Source organism: Melanaphis sacchari, unplaced genomic scaffold (genome assembly GCF_002803265.2).
Source record: "Melanaphis sacchari strain LSU unplaced genomic scaffold, SCAv2.0 Contig76_pilon_pilon, whole genome shotgun sequence".
NCBI classification, from domain to species: domain Eukaryota; kingdom Metazoa; phylum Arthropoda; class Insecta; order Hemiptera; family Aphididae; genus Melanaphis; species Melanaphis sacchari.
In genome coordinates, this window is record NW_020271544.1 from 425,376 (window position 1) to 448,821 (window position 23,446).

At 28.8% G+C, this 23,446-nt stretch overlaps 1 long non-coding RNA gene across 1 annotated transcript; it reads left to right on the top strand.

Annotated features, from left to right (window-relative positions):
* The first annotated feature begins 10,018 nt into the window (after positions 1–10,018).
* On the top strand, positions 10,019–19,184 carry LOC112601192. Its single transcript, XR_003115040.1, has 3 exons — positions 10,019–10,214; positions 17,656–17,864; positions 18,952–19,184. It is a non-coding gene; the product is annotated as an uncharacterized LOC112601192 (long non-coding RNA).
* Positions 19,185–23,446: the final 4,262 nt, after the last annotated feature.

A 23,446-nucleotide genomic window follows, 5' to 3' on the forward strand; every position in this document is an offset into this window, starting at 1 on the left:
GTACACGAACTTCACGTGAACGGGCGACGGATCGGCGCTGCACTCTGTGTACAACGGTGGCGTGAGAAAAATTGGTTGAACGCGTTCCACCAAATGGGCGAGGAAACGTGCAAAATCGTATGTACATTGCATATAATGCCGTACGTATAATGAATGTTGCGTATATGGAACGTGTAATAACTTTGCAGGATGAGACAACACACTGATTTTTATTACACGCATAACACACGCTTATCCGCACATTATTTATTAATAATTGTTAAATCGTAATTATCGTTTTAATATCACAACATCATAGACACATCATAATCCTACTAGATGATATTATATACCAATGTGATGCGGTGCGTAGTGGTTATAATATTGCCCGGTTTCGCTCGTGCACAGTTTTGAATTAAAATGCAATTATTTACGTATATCATAATACATACTATGTGTTTTTATAATTCAACAACTCTGTGGAAAAAAAGTCATTAGCTAATTAAAAGGCCTCGCTGAAAAACCATAACGTTAAAATAAAATACACCAGCTCCTCCCTTCCTCGGATCCTCACTTCAAAAAAAAAAAAAAAAAAAGTGACGCGAAAACACTCAATAAAGTACTTGAATAACTCTATGAAAATAAATTGTAAAAAATTTTAGTAGTGTCGTCAGAAACATAAAGTATATAAAAAAAATCCTGTTCTTTTATAAAAATAAGGATTAGAATTATTATTTTGGTGTAGCATCAACGTTTTTTACAACTTAAAAACGATAAATTATTATTGTATTAATTATATTATAGAATTATACACTACATAAGTACACCATAGATACACTACTACGTCATTCAAAAATATGCAAAAATGTATGAAAATGAATTTCCAACGAAAATAATTTGCATGAACGATTTGGCAGATTCTCTGCGGCAGTTTTAATAATATTTTAGCATGAATATACATAAGTATTAAGTATATAAGAATTTACTGTATACGCTTATATTGATTTATGTAACCGTGTTTAGATTTTAATATTATACATTATTTTACGCACACTTGTATGTGAAAACTAATTAAATGACAAATAACATAATACGCAAAAATATTACAAGACACGCGTTAAAGTCTACGCACGGTATGTTCAAATAATGTGATATTATATCGTCAGCCATCACATCGTTATTGTAACTTGCAATGACAACAATGATTTTAGTATATATATATATATTACATTTGTCAAAGAATCTCGATGTATAGGAAAACATCATAAACTGAATTTTCATTGTAATGAGCAATATGCATATTTAAACGTCGCAATAACTTTTCGAAATTTTAAAATTGTTTAAAGCAAGCGAGAACACTGCTGGAGGTGCACTAGCTATTGCAGAATCGTCTAAAAATGATTGTTACACCCGCCTTGTTTGTTTCTATCTTACAAAAACATCATGAAATGGATTTACCTTTAGCATTTAAATTTTATAGTTAAAGCGAATTGATTATTGGTTTATTATTAAACTTAAAAATAGATGACTACATATTTCAATAACTTAATAATATTTTATAACATTTGTCACAGCAATTTTTTTATGCTAGTCTTAAGAATTTTTAAATTGTATTAACGTAAAAACGCCTATAACCTGACCTAAATCGAAAGTGACGTATTTTAAGGAGAAACATAGGGCGTGTGAGATTAAAAATCAATGTAATTATTTTGTTTAATTAATTTATCAGATATTTTGTTTGAATAAGTTGGAAGAAGAATTAAAATATTATTAGAATCATTATAATACATAGAACGAAACACCAAACAATAAATTATCATCAATTACTTAGAAACATTTTCTTTTCCACTTCTTTTTATTAAAATATTAAAGTACTTTTAATATTATTATTTATTTGCAACAGTATCTGTGACATATTCTATGGCTGTACATCAAATTCTCAAAATATCATTTCATCCCTTCAAAGAATTAACACCTACTCAAGGTCCTAAGGATCCATTAGCTCAATATACATTCATAAATAACAATAACATCTAAAGAAGCAATCGATGTTCAAGAAATTAATACCCATTATGGGAAACTGCTTCAAAAACACACATTAATATAAAATAAAAATATTTTAATTTTAAATTATATAAATAATTTAAAATGTCCTTTATTAGCTATAGATCATCTGAAACGTGATTTTTCACAACGACTTATAAATTCTTACAAATATGAAATCACATAATGATATTAACATAAAAATTTAAATTTGGTATTACTATTTAAAAGGTATACAACATTATAATTTATTGATACTATTAAAACTAAATTTAACCTTATAGATTAATCATTACTTATTTATAATTGTTTTATTGTAGATTGTATTGATTTCTTCTATGGAAATGCAGATTATGGTGTTGCAGTCCCCTCAATTAGCTTTAACCAAATGTTCACTACTATCGTCTCCTTCCGTGGTACATTATAATGTCGTGACTACTCGACAATTGTACGTGTGGATTTATTTTTATAAAAATATCTACTACGTTTTTCCCACGTTAGATAATATATTGCATTAAACACCATTGACAGCTAAGGAGCTGTTTATTTTATATATTCAACGCCGATACATAATTATACATTATGTTCACACGCGCTAGGAGACCCAAGATTTTGGCTCGATCGAGACAATTTGTCAATCCATTATGTTATCTCATCATGACGACCTTCTCTTTCATTTACACACAGATTTCCGGAATGAACTATGAGGTCCAGGTGGGGAGGAGGTTCGAACGACAATGGGGATAAAACGTGGACACGGGTAAACATGAAATCATCAATTTTATTATTATTCTTGATAAAAAAAAAAAAGTACCTATTTTAAGCAAAAAATAAAAATCGTTAATTTTGATGAAATGCCAATAATATTACAATAACGCTCCTCCTGAACATATAGAGTAGTAGTGTACTGCGATAGCCTTGAGCGGATATGCATTAAGTCGATATTGTATTAAAATTATATTTATGACGGTATAAGTTTACTCGACTGTAAAATATTATATTATTTTATAAAAATGCATACTGCAGTACCTATATATACCTACCACAATTATTTAGCGTACCTTAACAGGCTTAAAATTTGATTGATGGCTACCGTTGATTTGATACCTATAATCAGTGACATACACAGGATTTTTCAATCAAGGGGGTTTGGAAATTAACCACAATTTTATTTTTATTTTGTCCAATCAAATAATTTCAGATACATTAAGGTAAGGTATTTGAAAATGTTTGTACAACTTCAACTACTTAAACTTTTTGTTAAAAAGAAATGCTTGAAGCAAATTGAATCTAGTTAGTACTTTTAGGAGATCGAAATTGAATATTCTCAGTACTTTTTAAAATAATCGAAAATTCGAAACACATAAATAAATAAATGAAAAAATATTAAAATTGTATGTAACATGGGTTACACCGTATCAACGCTTAGATTGTATTTTATTAATTTTAATTTTTTCTTTTTAAAAATGTCAATAAAAAATATTTGTTTGATTAAAAAACTTAAAAATGTAATACAAGATTCCTCATAAGTTTTATTAGAGCTATTTAAAAATATTAACGATATATAGGCGCGATTATTTTTTAATTTAAAGGATTTAAAGTTCACATTTTGATAAAACCACAATTAATTTGTAGTTTAAATGTATAAAATAATAAATTTGTATGGTTAAGAATTAGCGATTTAATATGAGGTCATTTATACGAGTATAAATAGTTCATACTTTTACCAAATAATTAGTAATCATTTCGGGAAAATTGATTTGTAAATACAATGTTCTTGCAAAAATAAATTTATTCACTTTGATAAGAGTGTACATATATTTACACTATTTTGTAAGACATATATGAATTTATACGTCTTTTTTACTAGTTGACAATAGTTGAAACTCGATAAAAAAAAAAAAAATAGTACTGTTACAGTTAAGGGGGGAGGCATTCAGCCCGTTAGCCCCCTTCCCCCCTATGTACGCCACTGCCTTAATAGTTATATAAATATCTCTATTTGACTATAAAATATCGAACGTCCGACACACACCCGGTGTAATCATTATATTATGTGGCATTATTTTTTCTTCTTCTTTTTTTTTTTTTCATGAAATATCAACAGAACGTATTACGTTTTAAAAATTATTTCTTGAAAACTGGGGGTAGAGTACAAAGATTTTAAATGACAGCAGATATATAATATGTAAATGAAATTCAATGCCCCCTCGCGGCCTCGCCAATTGCCTTTTTTTTACATAGACAACGCATATTAATTTTATAGAATAATATCTGAATAAATCAAAAAAACGATCCTTTAAAAGAAAGTTTACTTTTGCGAGATTCCTAAATTTTATTGTATTATCAAAATACTATAAATAATAAACACTTTTCATTTATATAAATATAATACTTTTTTTATAACCTCATCCATGAAGAAATCTTGCGCACGGACTTGGCGGTAATAATAGTCCAGATCTTGGAAGACCACCACAATAGAAGTTAAGGAAGTTAAGGACGTCTTTAAATTGTTTGTAAATTGGGGGACGTTTGCGGCTGACATTGAGATATCAGTCCTAGACTCAAATTAGCTTTCCGTGTAAGAACTATAGCTATATACAGTACACACACACTATTATTTTCGTCATACTTTTGTTGCCTCCGGAAATGCCTCTATCGATATTCATAATATACTGTTCTTACCGTTCTCAAGTATCTAAACACGCTAAAATATTTCACAAAAATTGCACGTAAGTAATTCACTTACCAGATAGTATTTGATATTATATTAGAGAAAACATATCGATAAGTTTAAGATTATTTCATCTGATTTGAATAGTAACTCCACGTTCCTACACACCGAACATTCTAAATATGTAAATATACTTTTATCAGTTTGAATATGACAGCATGACAATAAGACAAACATTTTTTCAAAAAATATCATAAATTAAAATATGATATAATAGCTAATTGTTTCGAATATTGTATGACTTATTATTGAGTTTTATTCAAATCTTCCGTACAGTGTAAGCATTAATTTTAATGATTGGGATAGTGTAGCGCATTATTTAATAACTGAGTGATTTTTACTTACAGGTATACATCGCACACGTCGATTTTATTGTCATAGACTTTTGTGTATAAAAAAAAAAAAATGATACGAAAATTTATTATTTACACAACTATAATATGTGACATGTGTTACTGAATGATATTGTCGATGTTGGTAAGTACCAGTATGAGCAATTTGGCCGTACCATAGTATTTATAATTCATAATCGCCGCTTATATCATATTATATTGACATGCCTATATTTCCAACCCTTCTACATCAATTAATTCAATTTATAAATCAAAAAAATAATGTCAATATTCTCTTCCTTATTTTTTTTATTATTTCTTCTTCAGTGAAATATGTAAATTATTAATTGTTTACGACTGATTTCTTAAATTTTATTATTAATTTATATTTTCCATATACCTACTTCATAAATTGTATGTATATTATACCTTATATATGACTAAATTACCACCCACTAATTCAATCATGGCGAACAGTTAGTAGTCATAATTTAGTATTAAAATAATAATATAACGTAGACTATACACGTTGAAAATATTCTATTTATTTGATTTTAATACCAAACGTAATAAAATACATTATATAACGAGTAAACGTCTTCAACATGTAATTCCTGTTTTACGTTGTCATTTTAAAAATATTCATCCTAGTCCAAATGTAAATAATAACATCATCTTTTACCAGTTTCTCACTAATCGAATGATAATTTACATAAATGCGAATCCACTTTTACGTGTTTCACTGAAAGAATAATGGCCGCAAAAGTGGTCAATTAACTTTTTATTCACAATATACATAAATGCGAATATCGCGCGAACAGCAGTTTTAGCCTTACTATGTATAATTAATTGTGAATTAATTTAATATGTTAAATTAATAGTATTTTTCTATTTAGCGTTGTCCGGTTTATTTCTATTTTATGTTTACAGTAAGTTATTGTTGCAATATAAATAAATAATAAAATTATAAAAAACAGAAGAAAAAAAATTTTCATAATATACCTGCCCACAATTTGAAGCTGTTAAAATTTTACAAAAACGTTTGATACTATTTACTATATTTGTATTAAATTTATAGAGTTAATAGGTACGTTAATATAATGAATTAAATTTAATTTAATACTATAACTTATAATTATATTTTAATATGTATAATAACATTGATTATAAATACATTTTAATCAATGATAATACATTACTAGGTATATGATACATAAACAACAAAATATAATACAAGATCGAAATCTTTTCGAAAATTACCCAGGAATGTTTAACAGACAACCAATTTGGTCATTTAAAATATTTTTACTATAAATACAATTTTTTTTTTTATTAAAATACAGTATATCATATATATTTTATTGTAAAATTAAAATATCGATGACATTTTTTAATATTTAAACCTGTAATGGCACCAAAGAAGGATACAGGTGAGTTATTGCAGTTATTGCTCTCCATGAAAATCCTTGGCCTCCCTGAAATTTTATGAAAATTGAAATTTTTAAAATTTACATATTATTTAATATTTTCCATTGTCTTTTATTAGTATGTGTACGAGGATAAAATATAAAATCATAATATGAAACACAATAAGTGATTTTCTCATTTATCTATGAATATAGTATACGTATGATGTAATTGTTATCGTGTCGTTTGTTATGAACATAATAATACGAGGATAATTTACTTGAATTTCATCTATTATTGTATATACGTATACTCGTACGTCATAAATTCTAACCAAAAGATTTATTTATAGAAACTTCATGAATTGTGTATGTCCTAGAAGTTAACCACATGACTTTGTCCAATTATTGATTTTAAAAATGTGCTGATAATTTAAAAAATAACTTCAAATAATTAGATTTTAGAACTTTTCAAATGAAATATATTAATAATATGTTCAAAATCCCATTTCTGAAGAACAAACAAAATTGTAAAATTCATCAAAAAATATATTTATATTGATTCGAAAATTATAAAACTAATTTACAATTTATTAGCAAAATATTGGCAATTTTTTTAAATCTATCGGATTTACATTAATTAAAAGTTGCGTATAAGATTTTAACATGGTAGTCAAAAACTTGAAACGACCAACTGGTTTCTACAACGTTAGACGCGACTCAAACTTGTGTAGATATAACTTGAATTTACAAATGAACATTATTGAAATTTAAAGTATTGTATATTTATTTATTGTATTTACTTACAAGAAACTTATCTTATTTACTTGTTATTTATTAAAAAAAACTTGTGAGTTATAATGCTCGTTTAAGTCTTTTTACCTATATATAATGAAATATATTGATTCGATGACGACTGACAAATGATGACAATTGTTTTGGTTCAAGAAATTACAAATTATTATTATACAAACTGAGTGTAACCGATTTTTAATTTTTTTTTTTTTTTCATTACCTTGACTTTTTTAGTGAACTTGACTATTAAACGGTACAAGTATGATGTAATATTATAATAATATACCCTACTCAATCACTAATTTTATGTGCAAAAAAATTGCAATTCGATCATTTATGTTTATATATTTTTCGATGTTATATACTAAATAATATTGCAAGTCAATAAAATAAAATATTGTGGCTGTAGAAAAAGTGCGTGGGTTTAATTATGATAAATTATCCTCAAGTTGTTGAGTGAGTCACTTTAAATAAATAAATATCAAATAATAAAATAATATACGTCACTTGACTACATAAAATAAGTAAATAAAAAAGTTATTATTATTTATTATTATCAAAACACAAGTACCCACCTCACTACACCCATAATAAAGTCGCTGTACTAAAGTCACTAAAATATATATAGCTACCTACAATAATAGATCACGATAAAAATAATAATTAACGCAGTTTAATTTAAAATTGTTATTCGCAAACAGGTCGGGCGTTGTACTTTGGTCATACTTAAAAGCAGCCAACCGAAATGGAAAATATTTCGAGAAAAACTGTTTATTTTCAAAACATTGCATCTAATCGCTGTATATGTTCGTACAATACTTATACATTTTTTGAATAGTACCAATCACGTTGTCATCCGTCGGCAATAATCATATAGACATCACGTCGTGCGTACAATGTGTGCAGTGTGTGCATACTCGCGCGCATACTCCATACGGAATTCAGAGGACAGAACATTTTTTTAGATGGCACACGATCAAAATCCCGAAATAACGCTTTTTAGAAGAATAACAATTTCATACAAGTAGGAATTACTAGTAGTAGTCATATTTACTGTTTAACTATGTGACAAGCATCCTGCAATTTTATCGATCGCATAGTATAGGTAAGCATATAATATATCCCACGGGCATAGTCTGCGTACGCCGATGACGACGATAGGTCTGCGCGTAGTATCATCGAAGTATAATAAACCCATAATAGGTGCCACCGCCGTAACGACGTACTATAATAATATATTATTATATTATTTATATATTATCATAAAACCAACCGACTGCAGCCTATAATACACGTGCGCACGACTACCTGTAGAATTCCATGACATTGAGTCGGTGTCGCGCAAATTCACACACACACACACACATGTGCGTGTTCATCCAATGACCGGTTGAACGTTTGCCAAAGCGAAGTCTGCAGCGTATACGTGCGAGTTGATAACGATCGTACGAGACTGGCAAACGGTTTAATAATAATAATAATGTTCGCGGGCCAGTAGAATTTTACGATTTTACTCGGAGTACGCATATAATATATAGCGTATATTCATATTATTATGAATTTAGCCTTTTCGCGGGCAACGATCAAATGGTTAGGGGTCGGCCCGGTCAAATGGGTATTGGGTTTCGTCGAGGCGTCCAACTGGTTTCGCACGGGAGGTTTGTGCGCGTGCGTTCGCGTTTTTTGGCATGCACACTTTAAAAAATATCTCGTCGGATAGCACTTGGATAATACGCGACGTTTGAATGTACGAAAACTATAATTGCGAATAAACGCCGACAAACTCCCGTCGCGTTCACCGCGAGTCGACGTTGAAGACGACGGACACTGCAAGCCAGTAAATTTTAATTTCCAGCTATAATATTATTATATACCTAATAGTAGGTATGCGTTACTTCGCGTTTTATTTAAAAAGAAAAAAAAATTAAAAAAATATTAGTAAAAAAAAATAATTGATCGGTGGGTACAAATATCCCAGATAAGTTTTACTATACCGATATAGACACCCCGACGACTAGAAAGAAACGATATACATATATTTTAGAGGCAGGGGTCACTTTGAAAACCTATAACCAGCTATTTATATTATAATATAATCCAACTTCAATCGTTAATTTATTTATTCATTTATTTTATTTTTTTTTTTTTACTTTTGACTTCGCCGAATCAAAAATTAATCATCGACTGGTCCAACCTTGGTCGTTTAACATTCATCTAGTTGTATACGCATAGCATATACGTATTTCTATACTATACATTTTATACAACTTCAGCGGCTATTAATATTATAATTTTACAAATAATTGTTACGAAACAGCCAACCGGGATGGGCCGTCATTACACAATAATATTATTATTTTTATTATTATTATTATTATTATTATTATAACTAACTGTCCACCGTATAATATTAGGTATATGCGTATTACTTTATACTACAGTCTGATGCGAGGTTTACATTAATGCTTACTGCACAACACGCACGTCAACGTCTGTCACCGGACTTGCATTTTACCACGAATAATTACCTATTAAAATGCCGATCGAATATTCATGAATATATGCTACGCACGTGTGATGAATACGCAGTGTGATCAAACTCGGTAAACGTTCGGTGGGACGCTGGGACTGCGTCGACATTTTGAGTAGGTACCTATTCAACGTTTTTCGACATATTTTTGTTAGGAAAAATATTTAAGACAGGAACAGTAAAGTGTATTAACGTTTAATGTCACACATCCATACTTTTCACTTTAGTGTTTTTATTGGCGAGACTACCACAGTTAGACGACTTTTGATTTTCTTAAATACAAAACTTTAAACTATTGCTTTTTTCCTCCGTATGTGTATAGTCTGGCGCGTAATTCAAAATAATATGGTTTTTATTTAAATATATTTAAATGTTAACTAAAAAACACAAGCCAGGTAAAATTCAATATTTTTGTTTTGTTTTTCTATTTTATTTTATCAACTAACTCTATTGAAAATAATATATTGGGTCGTATAAAATTATTAGATAATTATTAGATTAGCGTTTCTTAAAATTTTATCTGTGGAACCCTTTTTGATGTCCTCTTTTACCGTGGAACCTCTAGTTTTTTTATTTTATCTTTTTAACTTTTTTTTAAGTTTATTTACAGAAAAAACTTGTATTATTTCATATAATAATTATACAATAGAGTATAGAGTCTATACTATAGAGTATATAGACTATACCACACACATTATTATTAAATATGCAAACATTTTTTCCCCCACTAGCCACTACTAATCTTTAGTTAAATATTTTAAAGACATTTTTTTGAAAATTTTGAAAAAATTTACTTAATCCTCACGGAATCCTTAAGTGATCCCTGCGGAACCCAATATTTCCACAGAACACAGTTTAAGAAACGCTATATTTGATATTATGAGTTAATTTTAAATAAAAGTTATGCTTTTTAAAACAACGAGTGTTTAGTATTAAAATATTTGTTATGTGCACAAAATATTTACGTATACGCGTGTGCTTTTATCGGCTAAGCAACACGAGTAGTTAACCTTTAACTCTCGGTATATTTTCGCTGACATTTTTTCCGCAACATAATGAAAAGAAGCTGCAGAAAACTTATCCATAATTCATAAATTATACTTTAAAATAATTATATTACTAACGTAATAATATTGTCAGTTAGTAAAATTAATATTATTTTTTTTTCAACGTGGCCATTATAATGTTATTAAACATATTCACTGTGCGCATAATCTTAAATAATAATACGAGTATTATGATAATATTATACTTGCAATCTGGTTACTGTGAACATTATCTTCAGGTTCCATGTTATAATAATGTCGCAATAAAATAAAAAGAGAACTTCCCGAAATGGAATAAAGAGTCAGCATAATTGTTTTAACTGTGTGTTAAATTCTCACCATCCACCAATCTGGGTTTTTATTAATGACTAGAAAAAATAAGAAAGTTGAAATAATTTCAAAATAAAACAATATACTGATTGTTTACAACGACAATAAAAAAACAACGATTCTGTAATTTAATAGAAAAAAAAATGTGATAATTTTTAAAATAAATCAAATGATCATCATATTTACGTGGAAAATATCGTTTTCAATTTAAGCTATATAACTAAATTCAAAACAGATAATGTCACTAATGGATGGCTTTTTCCTTCAAAAGCCTCGCGTGTAACTCTTCTTCTCACATTCGCTTATTGTTCTAAATTTAAATAGATTATAAGTACATTATTTATTATATTTTGTTAGTTATCACATTCTAGCTTCACGGTAAACATAAAAATAGACAAATCATTTTCATTCCAAAATATTTAAATTAAAATATTGAATTGAAAAATATTATACTATCATGTAAAGGATTAGATATATAAATTTAAATTTAATTAATATGAACACAGCGCGCAGTCTAAACGAACATATTATTTCTTAAAGGCTAATTGACAATATTTTGTTTTTATTTTTTCGTCGTATTGAGTATTAGTTACATAATATGTGAGTATATTTCTTATTCGTTGTAAATGTTAATTAAAAATACATTACCCGAAATTATTTTTAATCTGTTACCATAGAGGCGGGTTTTTTTTTTTTTATTATTACATCCGTTATCGGATATTTGAACTAATCGAGTCAAATTAATCAAAACTAATTTAAATTAATCGAATCTAGAGTATAAAATAGCTATATATCAATTAAATGTTATTCGTAAGATCGGATACGTGTAACATATGTATACATACCTAATGTCATAACATGTTCGTAAGAGATCGGAATGTAATTTTTTAAACGAAAAAAATCAGAAATCAAAATAGAACAACATATTCTGATAACAATTGTTATAACTTATAACTTTAAAATCACTAAAATCGTCGGTTTTTATATACATATAAAGTTAAGATAAAATGTTTTAAAAAATAATTGAATTTAGAAATCAATTATTCTAGGTCACGTATTACATTGTATTACTCAGCTAGTAAATTTATTTTCTATCATCAATCACGAACTTGGTAAAATTTACAATATTTGCTTAACAATATTCAATGTCAAACGTCACCTTAATGGAAAATATAATGGTTATCATAAATACGCATGTAGGTAATAATACCTATACGTATAATATTCTACTTTATACATACGCTTATGTATTACACACGAAAGGTACATTATTGTACATTTTATGAATAGTGCAAATATTATTAATGTCAGAATAATAGATGTTAATAATAAAATATTATCATAGTCATCTAGGAAGTTATCTAGGTAAGTCATTAAATTGCGTATGATCGTTTTTGGTTTATAATGCAAAAAACAAATTTAACCGTCAGCCGAACAAAGGTTAAAATCAAAATTAATTAATTTCGACGTTTGACAATTAATATATATATATTATTATTATTATTATTATTATGTACGTTTGTTGCGTAAATGATTTACTATATTATATACGAGACGGTTGGCTGTATGATAGCCACGGGAGGTCGGATATACGCGGTCACAGGAGGAAATTATTATCCATCTCCATCCGATCACTCGGATATTTTAATTTGAATAGCTAATTTTCTGTAAAACGTTAATAATAATAATAATTTGAAATTGGAATATAACAATCTAATGCCAACGGTTTACCTACACGAACATACGACGCAAACGTTTCCAATTATCTACGTCACTGAAGATACATAACTTTGTGAATATCATATACTACATTGTTCTGCATTTAGTACACGGCTATCGAAATAAAATGTTTTAATCTCTAGATTGCATACTTGAATTTTTTTTTCATTGGGAAATACATTTTTTTGTTAAAAAAAAAAAACCGTCTAGCGTTTAATAGTCATATATATTTGTATAGACAATGAGAGACATTTTTAGTATCTAAACGCTTCGCTTGCAAAAAATATAAATATTCACATCGGCAAACTGTAAAACCGGATTTTTATCAAAGGTGATTAAATATTTTCATATACATCTATAGACTACCGGCGGAGGAAGCTAAGTCGTTTATTGTATACCTATTAAATCTATCCGCGCGCGTTGTATTATTATTTTACGAGTGTTGGAAATTAATTATCAACTGGTTTTTTAGTTCAAAAACCCAATAAAACCGCACACGAAATTATATTTGCACAGCGATAAAGCGTTATTGTAAAAAAGTGTACAAATATGTGCAGCGCTTCAGGTATATACGCTGTGATATTCTATGACCGCCGAGTATAAATTCCATAACTCACGCTTGACGGTTTATCGTACTTACGTCGGGGGAATGTTCGCGAAATGCCGAGCACATACACCTGGATAATATGATATTAATGTAAATTAATCATTTTATCAATGAGTGGGCGTGGTGATAATAATTCTGATAAAATTATTCCGAGTAACTAACTATGTATTGAAAATATTATACTTGCACGTATAGTGTGTATTATATACATACACATAAATAGACTGCTATTTGTGCGTTATGATATACATAGGTAGGTAATAGTGACAATGTACGACCAGTCTATATATTCTTGAAAATATACGAATTTATAATTTAATATTATAATATCGTGTATAAATATAATAATATAGGACATGGGTATTATGCTAAACCATCGCGTGGTCCATAACTTTGTCGTTGAGATGTTTTTTGATTCTGTTCCAAATGGTAAACGAACGCGCGGCGACTGTTGTATTATATACGATTATGCAAATGTACGCTTTAATAATAACTATTCGCAATTAAAAAACGGCAGAAGGAGAAGAAGAAGAAAAAGAAGACGGAGAATTTAGTAAAATGGTTTGACGTATTGGCAACGAGATGGTCTGCGGGGGATAGAAAAAAAAAATCGGAATCCAATGCCAAATGCACGTGGTATAATAACATACGATAAACGACTGTTTAGATTTGTATTATCGTATTAGTACCGCTTCGTCTAGGAACGACAAGTAGGAACGTAGGTATATATTATTATGATTATTATTATGGCAAAAGTGAAATTTTGTGTAGTATTAAATTACTGTTGACAAGCAATTAACAATAATACGCACTATATTTCATTGCTATTGACCTCGTAGAACATAATATATATAGTATAGCAGACATATTTTCTTAAACAATTTACATTAGAAATGAAGATTTCCAAGAGAGACGAACAAAACGACCAAAACTCGTTATGATATTCTACTCTTAAGTCACCGTTATGTAGGTATAAGTACCTATATATGCTTACGAATATAATACTTATAAGTCATAACGTTTTATTTTTACTGTCGCATATGCGTTAAAAACATCGTTTGGTAGTTTCTATACTGTGCCGAAGTCGTGAACGAGTGTGTTCGCACTTACAGCACACAAATATAGATTCAAATAGTTCAATTATTTTCGAAGAATTTATAATAATACATAATTAAGGTTAAAAGTGTTTTTAGCGGTTTAGTGTTAATTTAAATTTGTTATCCGGCCATAAATTATATTACTTTTATACTCGTAAGTGTACATTATACACCAACAGGCAACAACCTGCTGGACTAAAACTGTAAATAAGTATAAACAAATGATATTTCGATTATGTATTATAATTTTATTTTAACTAAAATATTCAATATATCCATATTTTCAGAGTCTTGCAAATAATAACAAATGGATTGAAGAACTGTAAGATTAATATAAAATTTATGTTTAATCGCATTTCTACTATATCTCTTTGTATAAAATATAAAGTTAATTATAATAATTGTTGACATTTGAAATCATTTAAAATATATTCATAGTAACATTTTATAGACTAAAAATTGACAATATACAAATATTACATGTCTGTTAAAGATAATTATTATTTTGATTTTATTATATCATAATGACTTTATTTAGCATAAATATTTAATAATTAGATAATCGCGCTTAAGTATCTGTAATAATAATAATAGTGAAGTACTGAAATGATAATCATGATATCTGCAGTATATATTTGAAGATAAAAAATAATAAAAATACTATGAAAATAATAATATTATATGAAAGGATTATTTGTTAAGTTAAAATAATAACGGATTGATGAGTATTAGTGAGTAAAAGTGAATGGGAAGGTGGCGAAGAGGAATAGAAAGTGAAGATACATTAAATTATATTTATTTGTTCAAATGTAATAGCTTATTTGACCAGCATCATAATCTGTTATTATATTTCTGATTTCATACTTTAAATTCTATACAATGCATACAAATCCACTACCATTTTTAATTAATTAAACGCATTTTTACAACGTTTTTGTGGGAATTGGTATTCATGACTTTTATAAAATCGAGGTAGAAACTAGAAAGATTCCTATAACAACATTTAATATTCATAGCAATTAATTTTTTTGCAGCCGCTTGTTTTGATTATTTACGATTGTTTATATAAAATATTATAACCTTATAACCATGTACACCTTAGATTTCTATAAAGTTTTGTACAATTTATTCAATTCCCAATTACAGCACGAATAAGTGTTATGTAATACTTACATCGCCAGCACATATTATAATACAAATTTTTTTTTTATTTCGTCACCTACATGCATTTCTACCATTTTCAATATCAATTTATTATTTTAATTATTATTCATCAAACCATCCTCACTAATTAATTCATCGTTATTTATAATATTGCAAAAAACTAGAATTATTGCAAAACCCAATATATATATATTGTGTTGTGTGTAGCTTATGTTATTATGAACCTGCTATATCAGTATAAGTTATATATTATTATACTATATGAATCTATTCAAAACATACGTTTTAAAAACTGAGCTCACGACGCGCAGCGACAGCATTGGTGAAATTTAGCGGTTCGTTTATTTTGAATAGCACACTCCGGGAGAATGAGCAATTAATTATTCTGTGATAAATCATCTTATGACATAACTTCCATGATGATGTGCCAGATGGATTTAGCAAACCAGTCAATGATATACCTATACGCCGTACTTATATTGTTTTACCTCACAACGTCCTAATCGTTTCTTCGCGTTGATATATGACTAAAATAAAACTATTACTCAACACTATTCTCACTATCAATAGAAATTCTTCATTACAGTCATTACTCATTAGTTCATTACCATTAATTTGCAATGGTTTAATAAATTAAAACTCCATTGAACTAATTACGGTTGTTAATTTATAATGTGTATGTGTATTGTGTATGATAGTATCTAACTAGTTGTGGAATGCGTAAGAACAGTTTTATAAATTTCTTATAGTCTTAGATTTAACGTACCAAACTATTTATGCAAGGCCAGTCTTTTAAGAACCCTCAATATTTCGGTGATTCCACCGAAAAAGTAATATCTTCTCTGTAATTCATAAGACAAATTTATCGAATTGCAAATCGCAAGGCTTTATATTATAATTTATAACACAAATTTCATCACCCCAGAGTGTCTATTAAACGTATTTATCTACCAGAGCTATAATATAGCTATTTTTTTTATCGTATATATTTTGACAGTCGCGAAGGAACGCAAAACGGATGTACAATGATGATAAATGTTAAATAATACTAACCAGTAGGGGGTTTTACACTACAGCTTCTACCCAAGTATATAAACATTTATATTTCCGATAAAACGAAATGGTTCGAAATGCGCTAGTCAATAATTAAGCTCAGCATAATATATACAAAAAAAAGTCTACTCGAATATCATATATATGGACTTAAAGTAATATAGGCACTATCTGTTAAATAATAATAATATTATATGATTAAAATAATTTTAATACCTCCCATCAACACATGAGCTGACTGACCCTCCTCCCAATCAAAGTCAAACTCACGAGATTTATACTGCCAGGTACTGCACTGTCATCTGCGTTTTATTTCGGACGTACGCGCACATCTTACAACTTTTTTATTTTCTACGATCGGAAAAGATGCGACTCCGCCTGCAACATTATAATATAATATGCACCTGCCAAACCACATTCACTTATTAATTTATTATTATATAAGACACAAACATGACATTGAAGAATAGCTATACACTATACAGTATACTGCACGATGCATTGACGAGTCGCGACGAGCCACCGATAGAATAGTTGATTTTCCTTGCGGAATCCTGCACAACCGATAAAATTAAACTCTATAAGCTTAAAATGTACGATATCAACCGTTTAATTAATTTGATTCTATATTATGCGTACATCTAACTAAAATCATAAATATGAAAATATGATATATATATTGATATTATATATTAATTAGTAATTATACCAGTGTGTGCAGCGATTGATCGCGATTTCTTCGTAGAAATCATGCAAATATCGCGATGTCCATCGTCATTTATATTTATCAATTATAATATTATTACCTGCATTGTTTCAGGAACAACGGACGCCGTAGACCGATTGAAGGATATTATAATTATGTCGTATACCTACATTACGATTGTCCTCTGCGAGTCGATCGCGATCAGGAGACACGTCTGTCCGACGGGCGGTGGAGGACATCTTCCTCACACATCAACCACGATCATTCGAGTAGATTATACGGGTGCCCGAGAATTGGGCCACGACTAATCTTCTTTCAAAAAGGTATACAGTTGTTGGGCCACTTCTGTTTTACATATTTAATAATAGGTAAGCCTGGTTATTGGGCCACTATTTTCAACAACTTTTATTGTTGTATCCATTGGGCCACCATTTTGATTTTAAATTTTAATAAATAATATTTAATATAATACGTTACACATAAATTGCTATAATACCTAACACTTGAGTTCACGCGAAACTTTATTCCAAGCGATCGCGTGCATTATCAAAAAGTAAAACATTATCTAATATTAAATGATATAGAATTATATAAAAGAGGCCGACACCCAATAAAATGGATTAAAATAGCCAAAAGTGTAATTTACAAAGATTATTAAACATCGCGCGCGATCGATCGTTTAGTTGATCGCAAAATATACTATTCACGTTTAGTATTACAATATAATTCGGTTAATTAACAACATGTTCAGATGATATTTTTGACAACTACACTTGTGGTTGTGACGATGCTACGTATTTTTCCTCCACATTTGTATGCGTTACGGTTCGAATCTATAACTTGAACTACAAAATAAATGTTGTCAAATCTTTTCATTCGCATTTCAAAAATAATTTTTATATGTTCCTTCAAAATTTTTATAATTTTTTTAATGTTTTATTGGAAGTTCAATCAGAAGTTTATATTAAAATTAAAACCGTAAGAACAGTAAAAGCTATAAAACGAACTTTGTTTCGAAAAAATTATGTTTTCAATAACATTAAAACGTACGAAGAAGGAGAAAAAACGGGATTTGAACTAATAAAATTTGTGTCATATTGCTTAAAAATATAATTGTATTCTTATATATCACAAAAAAATATTTATAATTATTTGACTGATTGTATGTACCTCGTTTTATATTAAATTCGTTAAATCTATATGAAATAATTTTAAAAAAATTGTATTTTTATATATTAGAAAAATAAATAGTTAATAAACGTTATATAAATAGGTACTATTGTATATTCCTATATTATACATTTACGGCCCAATTTCCGAATACACTTTAAAAACATAGATTTGATTTATGGTCCAATCTCCAGATAGTATAAAAGGTAAACAAAATATAAATATTATTTTTTTTTTCAGATCAATAAAATATGGCCCAATTACCGATCGCCCGATTATACGCCTGAAGTTGACGTAATGAGACTTTCAACGGAGATAATATAATTTTACATTTTTTGTTATTATTTATTCACAGTGGTCGCAAGCGCCAAGCAGTCAGTATAATATATAGTATAATGGATACCTGTACACACGTGGATAGTTGTAGCCTACAACTAATGTTTTTAACCTTTGGAATGATAATTAAATTACGTTTTTTGCAACAATATTTTTATGAAAAATATAGTGTGATGAATCCTGTCAATTATCTACCATCATAACTATATATACGTTTATTTGTATACCCATATTGCAATAGGTATAAACGACTCGAAGTTTTCGAATCTTTCGTGTTTAATAATTTGAAGCATTGAAAAAAATAAAAAATAATAAAATCAATCCAGTGACACACATCATTTTTAAATATAAGATCAACGTAATCATTTTGGTATGACATTGGTTTACAAAAAATAATAAGTCAACTGAAAGCTCGTCTTCGCGGAATTACTAAAAAGAGAAATTGGCAGTTTTTAAAACGAAACAAATTCGTCTTTTTAAACTTAGAAAAGAAGGCCAACCACTTATGAGGACCGGAAAGAGTGAGGCTGGGAATAGCTGAGAGACGCGTCATTTGTAGCGCTCAGTGAACTACCCCGATACTGCCCCTGCATCAGGTAAATTACTAATAATTGGAATATTATAAATAATATTATGCGCTACCTATTAAATTGTGCCTTGGGTATTAAATAGTTATGAAATACACGGCCGGCTGACGGCTACAGCACATTAAAATATTTATGCATAACAATATATAGGTTGTTGCTACAGCGGTCCGGATTTCTCAAAAATTAGCACGTGATCACACTTTGCATTATATTACTCGTATATAGGTTTAGCGGCGTATGTATGTATGTATGTATGCCATCCATAATTGCCGACTGAACATGGTTTGAAACTATTTAGTGAGTGTTATATAATTCCGTTAATATTATTACGACGACGTCGTTATGTTATGGGTTCGACAATAAAATCGAACATAATTATTATAATAATATATGTAACGTTCACATAATAACATCGGTCGACCACAATCGACAAATATTATTATTATACATTATAAGTGTACGCGATTTCGTGTACGTTATTTTCGCACTATTTTGCAGATGAAAGTAATAGATAATAATAATAATATTCTTGTTATTTTTTTTTTATATATATATATACCATACCCTATAAACTGTTTGTCAAGCTTGTAATAACCGTAACGTCCACAAACGCGTTCTTATCGAGACACATCGGTTTTAGCGTTTATTTTGAACCATATTACTTATATTCTCGGTTGTTTGAGTTCCTGCTCGTATGCAAATCGATATTTCATTTGTGTGTCATCAATTTTTCGAAATTCTGTCAGACTTAGATCGTGTTTCAACAATTTAAGATAACATTATGACGTCCATGGTTTAAGAATTTGATATGATATATCAATCAAAACCATATTATCAATAAAAATTCAAAAATTTAGCCATTCCATTTCGTATGAAAGAATTATTATAATATCTATATTTAAGTAAGTACTTTTGTACTTTATCCGATGTTTTAATTCTACACGCCGATTTCTCCTCAGTAGAACCCATTCGAGACGAAATACTCGTATAATTGCACTAGGCAAACATTATTGTTACACCTTATCCTGCAGCTATAATTATTTGTGCAAACCGACATGATTTTTTTTTTTACTATAAATCGAAAAATATTTACTTTCTGCAGTAGAAACATAATAAAATATTAAATAACTACATCGATGTACATTGTGCATAATATTATTATTACAATACTCCTCTCCTTCTCATAAAAATGTAGAAAAATTCATATATTTTGATTTTATGCTAATCCTTCACGTCCGAATTTCGGTGGACAAAACGTTTCCATAATATTAACCTCCTTAAAAGCTTAAATTTCGAGTATACGACTGGCATCACAAGCATATGATAATATAATGATATAGGTTCTATAATATTATTGTATCTTGTGAGTTGTGATTGTTGCAATTCCAAAACTTCAGCGGAGACTGGATCATCTTAAAAAATCGTTGATCTATATACGAGCATAAGTTTTTTTTTTCTTTTTGCACTGCTAAGTTGAATTTAGTCAGATTTTCAAACGGTAAACCGATTTCACTCAATATAGTAGTTGCTATAATAGAATATATTATTATTATGTACGTTTATAAATATATCACTCTACGCGTGCGACGTACAATAAGTTTCAAGTTTCTATACGAGTTTTTGTGCAAATAGCATTGGTTTGTTTACAAACTACGTCCCTACATGCCCGTTTGTATGTATTTTGTATGTTATTATTTTCTCAATAAAAACGGTCTGTCAAGTGTTTGACATTCTTTTAACGTTACCACACATCACGTTCGTCAAATACAATAACTAGATTATTATGAGCCACAGATAGATGAATATAGTATATAATGCATTAAATTTACTAAACATCACTGTACAGTATACAAATGTGATTGTAGATATTACGTTACCTATCGATTATCATTACTATTCCGACAAGCTAAATAGCTTTAGCATAATATTCAATTTACAATGTTTACCTCATTTCAAACTTAAACACGTATTACTAATTATAATAGCACTTAGTTAAAATTAAGAAATCCTTAATATTTTCAAGCTTTCTTAATAATTAACTTGATAATAGCAAAAATCAGAAAAACGAAAATATTTCGTCAGTTTTAAACACAACTTTCGTTTTTTTTTTTTTTTCTGTCGGAATTCAATAACTATAATAACCGAAGTTTTTAAATTTTAACATTTTTAACCAATTATTTAAATTAACTATTTTAGCTAAATATTTATAGACTTTTGAAATAATCACTTTTAGATTCTCAGCGGAACGATGAATGTATATTAATTTTATAACGATATATATGTATATTTATTTTTTTGTCTTAAAACATTTGTTTTTACCATAAAAATGTTCCGATTATCGGAGGTGATCTCTAATGGCAAGTTCGATCTAATTTACATTTGGGTGGGGAGGATGGTTTAAGTAGAAAATACTTTTTGAAATAATTTGCACAAATAATAACACAAATATTATAGCTTGATACAATTTTATTATTGTTATTAAAAGTATTATTTGTTAACGCCGCTTAGCAATAATAATAATAATTTAAGTACTATTAGATTAATAAAAATTTATATCTATAAAGAACAACATTTGTTCTGTTTCTGCGTCCACATACGCTCCATATAATATAATGTATTATTGTAATATGATTTATTTACGGTCACTTATGCATATTATACCCATAAGCGTGCGCAGATTTAAATTTCCGATCGAGCCTGGAACAATTAATGCCCCAATACTTGGACAGTGCCCCTAATTTTTTTTTTTTTTTTAACACATAATGACTTAAATTCTAATTGTAAATTAAAAACTGTGTAAATGTAATCAAGTTGTATGTGAACACAACATTAATTTCTGAACATATATTTTTGAAGTTAAAAATAAAATTATATAAATACAATTATGCATAAAAAGAAGAAAACACAACACCAAAAATTTTTTTTAAAAAACTCGGTTTCATGAACAAAAAATTGTATATACATAATATTTTATTATATAAACTTAATAATGTAATAATTTTAAATTAATTCTCCTGTTTCCCGTACTATTTTGAATTAGTCAATGACCATTTCAATATTAATACTAGATGTGTCAGTTTTGGTCCGGTAAACATTATAATAATAAACTGTTAAGTCGGTCTTGATGTATAATAGTACTCATTATAAGTTATTTTTTACTATTGTCAATTTAAAAAATACCCGTTCGCAGGAACAACTTTTAACCGGTATTAAACTGAATATATTCAATAGGTACAGTGAAAAATCCGTTATACGATTTCATATGATTATTTGCTTTCATATAATCTAGCCAAGAATTTATTGGTTCGTTATTAGTATATTAGTATCTGGTCGAAATTTTATTGTGCCCCCAAAAATATTCCAGTCAAGCCCCGCGCGCACCCCTATGACCATAACGTTCTTTGTTGGTCACCGGTCACCAAGAATCTTTGAGGATAGCGTGGCGGACGCGGAGCAAACGGTCGGCGGCCACTGCAGGTTTAATCCCTCGACACCGACCGTCGGAAAACTCTGTGGTTGACGTTCGGGAGCGATGTACGCCGCCTGTGAACGGGGTCGGTGGTCCCCTAGTTGACCGCTGTCCACATCGGTATTATAACCGCAAACGTGTAACAGCGCTGATTTTCCTCGTCGGTCAAAACTGATTACAAAAACACGACCTGTCGTCGTCATTTTTTTTCCTTTAAATTAATTATTATTATGATACGGGGCAACAGTACCTAATAAATTCTTATTGCTAATTTATTATAATAAGGATATGAGGATGTAACGTGCCTAAATAATAATATAATATACATTTATGTTAGGATAGT